Raw genomic sequence first — 8,971 nt, forward strand, 5'->3', positions numbered from 1 at the left:
GGCCACACCTGGAGGCACAAGCAAGATGCAGCTGAGGCCCCAATCCCAATGACTCTTTGTGAGCAGCATGACTGACAGAAACCATTTAAGGGAGGAAAGGAAGATTCGGGATCATGTTCTTGGCAGTTCCAATCCATCAGCAGGAGCGGCTCCATCTTGAGTAGCAAGTATATAAAGCAGTAACTTGCTCATATGCTGCAGACAAAGAAACAGACATGGGGCACCTGGCTCTCTTTCCCTCCTTTTCCCATCCAGGCCTCCAGCCCATAGGATGGTGCCACCCACATTCAGGCTGGCTCTTCTCCCACCATGGCATCCTCTCTGAAGATACCCTCCTAGACACACCCTGGAGTGTGCTTTCCTGATCTTGTAGGTGGTTGAGTTGCAGTTAAGTTGACAATGAATGTCATACATCACTCTTAGCATACTAACACCACCTGTGCCTTGCAAGGATGACAGGCCACCATGGCAAGGCCCTGGCTGTTGTGGGGTGCAGGCACCACCACATCTTCAACTTCAACCTTCTCAAAGCAGCTTCACAAGTCTTGTCTCCAGTGAGTCAGGTCCCTGAAAGGTGTGGTGGAACAGCCACTTCTGGGGGATAGAGTTCACAGCTCACCTCCACACAATGGTACCTTACAAACAAGTGCAGAGGTCCCCCCAGCAGGGCAGTCTTTTCCCTTGTTCTGTGGGGTAAATATATCTGCCTTCCATGAAGAAAATCCAATCCCTTCAGATTCCAGACATAATCTTTACGTTTCTTGGATGAAAGCACACTGTAGCCAGAGAGATGTAGTCCTTTCCCATGGACCTACCACACACACACACACACACACACACACACACACACTATACAAACACACTGTGAACAGCCATTGCCTGAGGCAGAATGAAGAGGTGAACTGAGAGTAATTCAGATACACATGGCTTCCAGCCTGGTACAGGGCAGCCATCAAAGCCTCTGAGAACAAAATCGTGGTGATCCTCCTACCATCGGAGCCTCTGTCTCTATTCAAGGTGTGGATCTCTCTGTCTCTACCTAAGCCATGGATCTCCAGACTCAGCTGCTCCTCCAAACTGTGCCTGTGGCTTGTCTACCTTGAGACCTACATCTTCTATAAACAAGACCTTCTGAATATGAATTCAGAGTCCAACCTGTCTTCTGGAATTCAAATTTTAGACTTCATTGGTAAAGCTCACAATTAAAGATGAAACAGAGTTCTCTCAGTCAACACTGAGGACAGGACATATCCCCACACTGTGAACAGTTGCTGATGGCAGAATGGGTTTAGGGAGTAGGGACTTCACTTGGTATTCTCCACACTTCTAAGTCTGCTAACCACTATGATCCAGGCACCAGCTTTGTGGTCTGAGAGTTTTTGGAAAGACTATTGTGTGCTGGAAATGAGGATTGGCTCACTTGTGCTGTCCTGTATCTTGACGTGTAGAGGCTGGAGCAGGGCAAATGTCCGAAGCAAGGAGACAGTGTGGACTACTTCAGGGCTCAGCTCTTCATCATGCAGGAAGACCCTGGAGATGGAAGTTGGCAGTGGGGTGGATATGGAAATGGAGCAGACCCCCTGCGAGCCTCATAGCAAGTTGCCTGCTGGGTTTGAATGTGTAGCCTGCCCAAACTCACATTAAACCTTAATCCCCAGGGCCCTGAGGACTGCTCCCATGAATGTCACTATAAAATGGTCTACAGGCACCACTCACCCTCTCCTGGAAAATTATGCTATGTGAAAGACAGTTCTTTCTCCCTGGAGAACCCATATGTAAGGCACCGACTCAGAAGTGGCCAAACCAGCTCTCACTAACACTAAGCCTGCTGGCACCTTGACCTCAGACTTCCCAGCCTCAGGAACGGTGAGAATTAAATTCATTTCTTTAGAAATTGATAAGACCATTTGTTGTTAGTGGCACAAAAATTAGCCAAGTATGGGGCCAGAGACCTCACTTTCCTAACACCCAGATGCCACCCTCTCTCTACAGGTGCTGTAGGCCCCAGCTTCGATCTGAACTTGATCACCCCCCAGGGGTTCCTAGCCACATCTCTCAGGCATACCTGTCTCCCCTGGGATGGGTGCTGTGTTTGTCGACTTATTTCTATGACCTAATACTTAACAAGAAGCTTAAAGGAGGAGGGATTTGTTCTGGCTTGAGTTTAACAGCATGGCCAGTCTTCTACATTGCTTTCTATTGCTACAATAAAACACATTGACCAAAAGAAATTTGTGGAGGTTTACTTGAACTTCACAGATCAAATGTCAGGGAAGGAACTCAAGGCAAGAACCTGGAGGCAGGAACTGAAGTAGAGGCTATGGAGGAAAGCTGCTTACTGGCTCACTTCCCAAAACTTGCTTAGTCTGCTTTCTTAAACTACCTAGGACTACCTGTCCAGAGGTAAGACTGCCCCTCAGTGGGCTGGGTCCTCTCATATCAATCCTTAGTCAAGAAAATCTCTTACAGACTTGCCTAGAGGCCAATCTGATGAGGACATTTTCTCAATCAAGTGTCCTTTTCCTAGATGACTCTAACTCATAACAAGTTGACAGAAAACTAACCAGGACAGTAAGAAGGCATGAATGTGGGACTGGGGCAGATGGTCATAGTACACGTACAGTTAAGAAGCAGAGAACAGACAGGAACTGGGTCTGTTCATAAAGCTTAAAGGCTGGACAGCCATGACCCATTTCCTCCAGCCAGGTTCTACTTCCTAAAGGTTACACAGTCTCCTGGGACAGCACCACCAGCTGTTAAGTGAAGTTACACACTCATCCACAACAGGGATGATGGCTTACGGAGAGCTAGTCATTGTCACCCTCCAGTCAGCCTTTTCCCAGCCACAGACATCATGTGGACATTGGTAGAAGACACTTCTTGGGAAGTTTGGCAGCTGCCTGTGGAGGGCTGAGTCCCTGGGACATGGCTAATGTCCTCAGCTTTGTCTATCTCCATTCTGGCTTGGGACTCAACCTTTCGGGCATACAGCCTGCCTCAGAGAACAACTGTCCATTCCATATTACTATTAAAGAATTTTCTAACTATGACTCTTAAAAAGAAGGCAAGTATTTGAACTCAGATCCCAGCGTTATTAACCTGTGGATCATTCTGAGATGTGCGCTACGCAGAGCCCTTTCTTGGACTATATGTACTATCCTCTGCTTGCCTGAAATGTAGGATTCCCATCCACTTCTGGCTGCTGAGCAGGGCTGCCTCTGGGATTGTCAAGAGTGAGTATGTATATTTCAGGTAAATATATGTTGAATGGAAGGGCTCTAAGGAAGCTGGCTGGGGGGAACTAGGGATTCCCGCTTCCCTTTTGCATCCTGCATGGTCTCTGGGGGTAAGGACCCTGCCCGCTGGAGAAGTGGAGGTAGAGATTGCTCTTGGCAGCAACATCAAGTGATGCATTGATTCAGCTGAGTCAGTCAAACCAACAGTCAATTCCAATTGTCAGCAGCTGACCCTATGAAAGGATGGAGACCCGGGGGTTCAAGCTGCTTGACATTTTCCTGATGATGTCAAAATGGCCCTGTTGCCAAATCCAAGGCATTCTGACCCGAATCTTGTTCTCCTAAACTTCCTGAGCAAGCGGCTCCTGCCTCACCAACTTTTGGTCACAGTTGATGGTAAGTGAAAATTGAGCCTCCCTTGGCTTTTCAGCACCTGGGACAGCGGCTAGCCCACGGGACTCTCAGCAATGACCTTTCCAAGCTTTGGAACACAGGGCTTGCAGGTTAATGCCCTCCATCAGTAAGGCCCATGTTTTCCCTCCCCTAGCTATACCAATGGACCACTAAGGCTACCCAGATGTCAGACAGAGCTCCGAGGGATGGAGGATAATGCCCTTAAAACACTATTGGCCAGGGTATGAGCAGGCAAGGCCATGAGAATCTGAGTCATCTCAGGGCACCACCATTAAAACCTCAATAAAACAGAGACTGGGTAAGTTTCTGTTGTCCTGTCCCTCCTGCTTGTGAACACTGGGAAGAGAAGGAAAATCCACACTGAACAATCTCTTAGCAATCTTCTCTATCATCTTTATAATAGCAACAGTAATGTTGCCTAAAATCTCATGATAAAGAAATAAAGGAGCCAAGCACAGTACCGGGTTCTAAGGACACCCCCTGCTTCCTCATTCTTCTCCATTTGTGCATCTGCTTCTTCCAGTCTCTCCACTCACAGAGAAACACACATGTAAACAGGAAACCACATGTCTTTTCTTTAAAAATAAAAGGATCTAAGTTCTTCTTAATTGTTGCATATTATTCCACATTAATAGAACTACACATTATTAAGATATTCCCTTACTAGTAAATGTATCAGCAAAGGTTCTTTAGAGATGGTAACTAATAAGACAGAAATCATAGGGGAGGGGAGAGGGAGAGAGAGGAAAGGAGGGAGGGAGGCAGAGATAGATGGAGTCTAAGGAATCAGTTCATTTGACCATGGATGGAGACTTGATAAGCCCATAGTCTACAGGGCAAATTGGCAGGCTGGAATCCCAGGGCAGGCTATACTTGAGTGTAGATGTGATCTGTTAGCAGGATTCTATCTTCTTGAGGAAGAGCTGTCTTTTTGGTTCGAAGCCATCAGCTGATAGGATAAGGCTCACCCATGTTATTCATGGAGGGGAATCAATCACCTTTACTCAAAATCTACTTGTTTAAATGTTGCTTTCTTATCTTTAAAAAACTGGAACCTTTCCAGTAATATCTGGCCAGGTATATTGGTGTTATATCCTACTGAAGTTAGCACACAACATGATTCACATAGGCATGCAAATAGTCCCAGAATCATCAGTAAGTGGCCAGTTCCAGGCTGCGAATTGCTGTCCATGTCATTTTCTTTTGTCTTTGCTGTGATCTTCTGAGGTACACAGACCTGCCCTGTTGTTCATAATGGACTGAGGCTTGGGATACAAATTTGCTTAATGATAAACTTGAGTTCTAACTCACTTTGTGACCAGCTCTATGGGCTTCAACCTCATGCCTTAACTTTCTTATCTGTTAAATGGGCTTCACATCAGCATCAAACTACAGGGTTGCTGTGAGAGTTCAATGAGATTAAGATAGATTTAGTTCTACATTCTGACTATTGCTTGTTAAAATGGATAAACATGGATAAATTGTTAAAAGATTCTCATATTACAAGTGTATTAAAAAGGACTCTTCAGAGACTAATGGGATAGACAAAAATGAGAGTGTGCCATGTTGGGTAGAACTATAAGCAGTGTTCAATAAGGAAAAGATGCCATTTCTCCTGTTACTCTGATGCAGGGCTGGACCCCACTTGGACATGGTCCTAGAGTATTCCCAGCCTCCTGGTCATAGGCAGGTGCACAGACTATTTCCAACCCACGGCTGTCATCAGCAGGCTGGGGAGGTGCCTTAACTAAGAAGCAGCCCCTCCCACCACCTGGCAGTGCCTTTCCACTTCCTGGCCTGAGCTATACTGTTGTCACAGTTGATGATCTACAAAGGAGATCTGAGAAACATTAGCACTCTCAAAGCCCACACTCCAGACCCAGTGGGGCCCACCTCACCATCTGCTGTGGGCCCCAAGCCGAGCAGGCAGCAGTGGAGGAGAGGATTTAGAACCCACTCTCATTCCAAGGCGGAGGAGGCTGCCGGACTCAGGCTGGGTGAGCTCTGGGGAGCACTTGCCCTCTGCCAGGCCCAGCTATTTCTGAAAGGCTCTATGGCCACTCTGACCTGTTCTCCCTTTGAAGCTGGACTTGCCCCAGGACCACAGGAGGGAAGGATGCTGAGAGGCCATAGTTATCTGTTCCTATATACTGTTCACCCCACCACAGGCTGGCAGGGGGATTCCTCTAGAGGAAAGCAAGGGTCTCAGACAAGACAACCGGATTTCTACACTCTCCTTACCCAACCCCATATAGAACTGAGAAATGAGGTCACTGTTTGTATCTAACCGAGAATGGTTGATACAAGAGGACAAAGGCATGGGTTTCTCAGCTTCTGAGCTGGAGACTGGGCTGTGAGATAGGAAGGTGAATAGATCCTAGCAAAGCTGGTCCACCGGCTCTTCTTGTCCAGTACTGCATAAGGATGCCAGAGGAGAGTCATGAGGAAAACCAGAAACCTAAGGGTAGCTGGCAACGTTCCTTACTGTCCCAGCCCCAGGATAGGAAAATGAAGTGAAGAGAAAAAGTTGAAAGATAATGAAATGGGTGGAGGGCAAGGAAACGGGGAGACTTAGTGCTGTTTGCTGGAAGACGTTAGGGTTGGAAACCCACAGACCCTCACCTGGGACAGGTGCATGGATGAGAGCTGGTGGGATCCATCTTAGCCTGAAATGAATCCACATAATTGAGGTGGCCAAAGATGAGCCCAAACAACTAAAGATCCCCAGAGTAGACACTCAACGAGTTGTTGACTGGGGGAAATCTGTGGGTATAAAGAGGTTGCCATCAGAGAAAGACAACGTGCTCACAAAGAGAAGGGACAGGTATCTATCCAGGATATCACAAACACTAGGGTGCCGCGCTAGACCCCAGGACTGACCCTGAGGCCATAGACAAAGCTCACAAAGCAGGTACCGCAAAAGGAATATTCTTACCCACTAGCTATGACCTCATATGATTGGCTTTTCTTGAGGCTAGAAAAGAAGGAAGGTTTGCAGCAGGCATCACAAATGCCCCATCCCTAGTATAGATGGACAGACTAAAAAAAACCTAGGAGCAACAGAGCAGGCTGCTGTTCACAAACTTCATGCTGAGAGTCAAGGCAAAATGAATTGTCAGTCGTAAGTACGTGACTCCTGATGAAACTTGTGACAAAAGCTCTTCACCATTCATCATGTAGCTCTAGGAGCAACAGCTGAGGGGTGGAGCCTATTCTCAAGGCTTCAGCATGAAGGTGGGACTGTGACTGGAGCTGTGCCAGCGTAATGAGGGACTTGGTTATACATCATCCATTTCCTTTTGGCTGATCCTGCTGGCATTAACTTTCAGGAACTGTAGCTGGCCTGTACCTCAGCTGAGCAAAGCACCACAGGGGCCTGCAGGGAATGCTACCTCGGCCCTAAATAGGCCTGTACCTTGTGGAATTATAACCTGGGTCATGAACCAGATAACTGGAATGGCATCCTTAAAGACTGGTGTAAAGGTAATAGACCTAAAATTGGACAGGACCACTGGGGCTAGTTAGTCTAGCATCCCACTCCACACAGGATATCTTGCTGGACCATTCAAGCAAACTTCATCCCCTGCTTAAAGAGCCTAAGAGAGCAGGAGTGTTCCTTTCTAAGCCCCACTCTCCTATAGAAAGTCCTATCTATGAGGCAGGGTTACCTAGTCTTTGCTGCAAAAGTCCACCTCTGCCATTAAATTGTTCCGCCTTCTGGTGCCATGCTCAAGGAAAACCAGATGAAATCCCTCTGCATGTGTGGTGAGCCAGAGAGCAGTTTCTCAAGATGCCCATGTCCTAATCCCAGCACTGTGGCTGGGTCACCTCACCTGGAAGAAGTTGAGGCACTTGAAGCAGGCATCACTGATTCTTCTGGATTTTCCAGAAGTTCCTATGTAGTCCTGAGGCCCCTGTAAAAGAGAAGGAGGAGACAGAAGATCTGGAGCTGAGATGCTATTACAAGAGTTGCTGTGAAATAGGTTGGGCCACCACAAACTCATGTTTGGAACCTTGTTTGCCCACAGGGAATGGCACTATTAGAAGATGTGGTCTTGTCAGAGTATATGTGGCCTTGTTGGAGGAACTGTGTCACTGTGGAGGTGGGCTTGGAGGTCTCCTATCCTCAAGTTCCTCCCTGTGTGGAATTCCAGTCTCCTCCTGGCTGCCTGTGGATCAAGATGTAGAACTCTCAGCACCTTCTCCACCACCATGTCTGCCTGAAGGCTGCTATGCCTCCTGCCATGATGACAATGGACTGAACCTCAGAAACCATAAGTCAGCCCCAATTAAATGTTTTTTTTTATAAGAGTTGCCTTGGCCCTGGTGTCTGCTCACAGCAATAAAAGCATAACTAAGACAAGAGTCTTATCCAAGTACGGGGCTGGAGAGATGGCTCAGTGATTAAGAGCACTGACTGCTTTTCCAAAGGTCCTGAGTTCAAATCCCAGCAACCACATTGTGGCTCACAACCATCTACAATGGAATCTGATGCCCTCCTCTGATGTGTCTGAAGAGAATGATAGTGTACTCACATGCATACAATAAATAAGTTAAAAAAAAAAATAACTTTGGGGCTGGAGAGATGGCTCAGCAGTTTAAGAGCACTGACTGCTCTTCCGAAGGTCCTGAGTTCAAATCCCAGCAGCTACATAGTGGCTCACAACCATCTGTAATGAGATCTGATGCCCTCTTCTGGAGTGTCTGAAGACAGCTACAGTGTACTTACATATAATAAATAAATAACTCTTTTTAAAAAAAATGCTTAAAAATAAAAAGCATCCAAGGGCAAGGACACCTTGACTTCTGCTGAGAGCACGGAGCAGAGCTCCCAAAGCATCCACACCTTGGTTCATCCCAGACAGACTTCGGACTTTAGAACCCTATTTTAAGGAGTTAAGTTTCAAGCTAACTGCTTTGGCAACCACAGAAATGAATCTATCATCGCGGTAAACCTTGGTGGAAGTGAAACTCAGGCCTGGGGCTTCTCCTTTCCAAACAAAATGTTTTCCACCATTTCTCATCCTACACTGCTCCAGGCTCTTTCTGTCAGTCACACTAGTCTGAGAGCACACACCACCTCCTCTGCACACCATGCACATTGCCTCGAGTCTAAAAAACAGCCCAGCCATGGGCCTCAAGCAGCAGTCCACGCCCAGAAAGAACTCATCTCACCATTTCCTCTCCATGGCAATCAGTCTGCAGCCTCATCATGCCAATAGCCATGGAAGATTATCATGGGAAGTACTTTAACCTGTTCTCCTACCTTTTAGGGGCCTCATGTGGGAATTCATGCTTCTTTTATGTGCTTCTCCTTCTTC

At 47.0% G+C, this 8,971-nt stretch overlaps 1 long non-coding RNA gene across 1 annotated transcript in view; it reads right to left on the minus strand.

Moving 5' to 3' along the window:
* Positions 1-7,487: 7,487 nt before the first annotated feature.
* Positions 7,488-8,971, minus strand: part of LOC116078396 — a 30,105-nt gene continuing 28,621 nt past the window's right edge. The window contains exon 4 of the long non-coding RNA XR_004113526.1: positions 7,488-7,564. This is a non-coding gene — a long non-coding RNA (uncharacterized LOC116078396). The remainder of the gene's footprint in view (positions 7,565-8,971) is intronic.

This window comes from Mastomys coucha, unplaced genomic scaffold, assembly GCF_008632895.1.
Source record: "Mastomys coucha isolate ucsf_1 unplaced genomic scaffold, UCSF_Mcou_1 pScaffold5, whole genome shotgun sequence".
NCBI classification, from domain to species: Eukaryota; Metazoa; Chordata; class Mammalia; order Rodentia; family Muridae; genus Mastomys; species Mastomys coucha.